Below are 3,391 nucleotides of genomic sequence, written 5' to 3'. Positions count from 1 at the left end.
AGACAAAATACAGGAGACTTTAAGTGCTCCTAAAGAAGATGATAAGCCTCCAAAGCTCGACCTCAAGCCATTACCATCCTTCTTGAAATATGCATTTCTGGGAAATGGAGACACGTATGCTGTAATTATAAGCTCCACATTAGAGCCACAGGAAGAAGAAATACTAATTCAAGTGCTCAAAACACACAAGACCGCCCTTGGATGGACTATAAGTGGCCTTAAGGGCATTACCCAACCAGATGCATGCATAAAATCCTAGTAGAGGATGACGCTAAACCAGTGGTGCAACCACAAAGGTGACTGAATCCAGCTATAAAGGAAGTAGTGCGGAAGGAAGTCACTAAGCTCTAGGAGGTTGGGATTATTTATCCCATCTATGATTGCACCTGGGTGAGCCCTGTCCAAGTTATTCCCAAACAGGGAGGCATGGAAGTGGTTCATAATGAAAAGAATGAATTGATTCCTACAAGGACAGTTATAGGGTGGCGTATGTACATTGACTATAAAAGGCTCAAGAATGCCACCAGAAAGGATCATTTTCCTTTACCGTTTATTTATCAAATACTAGAGAGACTAGCAGAGCATGCTTTTTATTGCTTCCTGGATGGATATTCCGGGTACAATCAAATAGCAGTGGATCCACAGGATCAAGAGAAGACAGCATTCACATGCCCATATGCAGTGTTTGCCTACAGGCGAATGCCATTTGGCCTATGCAATGCACTTGCCACCTTCTAGAGGTGTATGCTCTCTATCTTCTCTGATATGGTGGAGAAGTTCCTTAAAGTGTTCATGGATGACTTCTCTGTCTTTGGAGACTTATTTGACTCCTGCCTTGACCATTTGGCCCTAGTTCTGAAGAGATGCCAAGAGACAAACCTAGTTTTAAACTGGAAAAAATGCCACTTCATGGTGACTGAAGGCATTGTTCTTGGGCACCAAATTTCAAACAAGGGAATAGAAGTAGTCAAATTAAGATGGAGGTGATTGAGCGAATACCATCACCCACTAATGTCAAAGGAATCCAAAGTTTTCTTGGACACGTAAGATTCTATAGAAGGTTTATAAAATATTTTTCTAAAATTGCAAAACCTCTGTGCAACTTATTAACCACTAACACTCCATTCGTCTTTGACCAAGAGTGTCTGTAGGCCTTTGAGACTCTGAAAGCTAAACTTATCACTGCGCCTGTAATCTTTGCACCCAACAGGGACTTACCATTCAAACTAATGTGTGATGCCAGTAACCATGCCACTGGCGCAGTTTTGTGGCAGAGACATGACATGCTTCTGTACGTCATATATTATGCCAGCCGTGTTCTGAATAACGAACAGAAGAACTATACCACTACAAAAAAGAATTACTTGCAGTGGTTTATGCCATTGACAGGTTTAGATCCTACTTAGTAGGATCTAAGGTCATTATTAAGCTGACCATGCTGCTCTGAGGTATCTACTCACTAAGCAAGATTCTAAGCCCAGGCTCATAAGATGGGTATTACTCCTGTAAGAGTTTGATATAGAAATTAGAGACAGAAAGGGTACAGAAAATTAAGTGGCTAACCACTTGTCTCGGATTGAACTAGTGGAGGGACTTCTCCTCCCTCCACTAACATATCCGAAACCTTTCCAGATGAGCAACTCTATGCCATCCGGACAGCACCGTGATTTGTAGACATTGCAAATTACAAGGCTATAAGATTCATTCCCAAAGAGTACAACATGCAGCAAGCCTGGAAACTCATGCATGATGTAAAGTACTACTTCTGTGATGAACCATACCTCTTTAAGAAATGCTCAGATGGAATAATCTGATGCTGTGTATCTGAAGAAAAGGCACAAAGAATCCTATGGCATTGCCGTGGCTCAGACTATAGAGGTTACCTTGGAGGTGAGCGAACAACCACAAAGGTTCTCCAAAGTGGCTTCTACTAGCCCACACTCTTTAAGGACTCTAGAGAGTTTGTCCGTAACTGTGACAGTTGCCAAAGGGCTGGCAATCTCCCTTATGGTCACGATATACCTCAACAAGGAATCCTAGAAATTGAGTTGTTTGATGTGTGGGGTATAGACATCATGGGACTTGCTGCACGAAATTGTGATCTCAATGGCGCCAACAACTTGGTATGCACAATTGTAATCTCAACTCTTTTCCACAACATCGCACAACTAACCAGCAAGTTGATGAGCGGATAATTTGTATACTTTTTGGCATTGTTTTTAGTATGTTTTTGTTATGATCTAGTTAGTTTTTAGTATATTTTTATTAGTTTTTAGTTAAAATTCACTTTTCTGGACTTTACTATGAGTTTGTGTGTTTTTCTGTGATTTCAGGTATTTTCTGGCTGAAATTGAGGGACCTGAGCAAAAATCTGATTCAGAGACCAAAAAGGACTGCAGATGCTGATGGATTCTGACCTCCCTGCACTCGAAGTGGATTTTCTGGAGCTACAGAAGCCCAATTGGCGCGCTCTCAACGGCCTTGGAAAGTAGACATCCTGGGCTTTCCAGCAATATATGATAGTCCATACTTTGCCCAAGATTTGATGGCCCAAACCGGCGTTCAAAGTCACCCTCAGGAATCCCAGCGTTAAACGCTAGAACTGGCACCCAAATGGGAGTTAAACGCCCAAACTGGCACTAAAGCTGGCGTTTAACTCCAAGAGGAGTCCCTGCACGAAATTTGCTTCATTGCTCAGCCCAAGCACACACCAAGTGGGCCCGAAAGAGGATTTTTATGTCATTTACTCATCTCTGTACACCTTAGGTTACTAGTTTTCTATATATAGGACCTTTTACTATTGTATAAGAATCTTTTGATCTTTGGAACCTTTTTCTTTAGATCTTTTGATCACTATGGGAAGCTGGCCATTCGGCCATGCCTAGACCTTATGCTTATGTATTTTCAACGGTGGAGTTTCTACACACCATAGATTAAGGTGTGGAGCTCTGCTGTACCTCGAGTATTAATGCAATTACTATTGTTCTTCAATTCAATTCCGCTTGTTCTTGTTCCAAGATATCACTTGTTCTTCAACTTGATGAATGTGATGATCCGTGACACTCATCATCATTCTCACCCATGAACAAGGTGACTGACAACCACTCTTGTTCTACAAGCGATCAAGGCCTTAGTGAATATCTCTTGGATTCCTGATTGCACGATGCATGGTTGATCGCCTGACAACCGAGTGCTCGTCTGACAAACGAGCCAACCATTTTGTGAGATCAGAGTCTTCGTGGTATAGGCGAGAACTGATGGCGGCAATCAAGAGAATCCGGAAGGTCTAACCTTGTCTGTGGTATTCTGAGTAGGATTCAATGACTGAATGACTGTGACGTGCTTCAAACTCCTGAGGGCGGGGCGTTAGTGACAGACGCATATGAATCAC

Source organism: Arachis duranensis, chromosome 10 (assembly GCF_000817695.3).
Source record: "Arachis duranensis cultivar V14167 chromosome 10, aradu.V14167.gnm2.J7QH, whole genome shotgun sequence".
In the NCBI taxonomy this organism is placed as follows: domain Eukaryota; kingdom Viridiplantae; phylum Streptophyta; class Magnoliopsida; order Fabales; family Fabaceae; genus Arachis; species Arachis duranensis.
Note: the sequence above shows the minus strand (reverse complement) of the source record.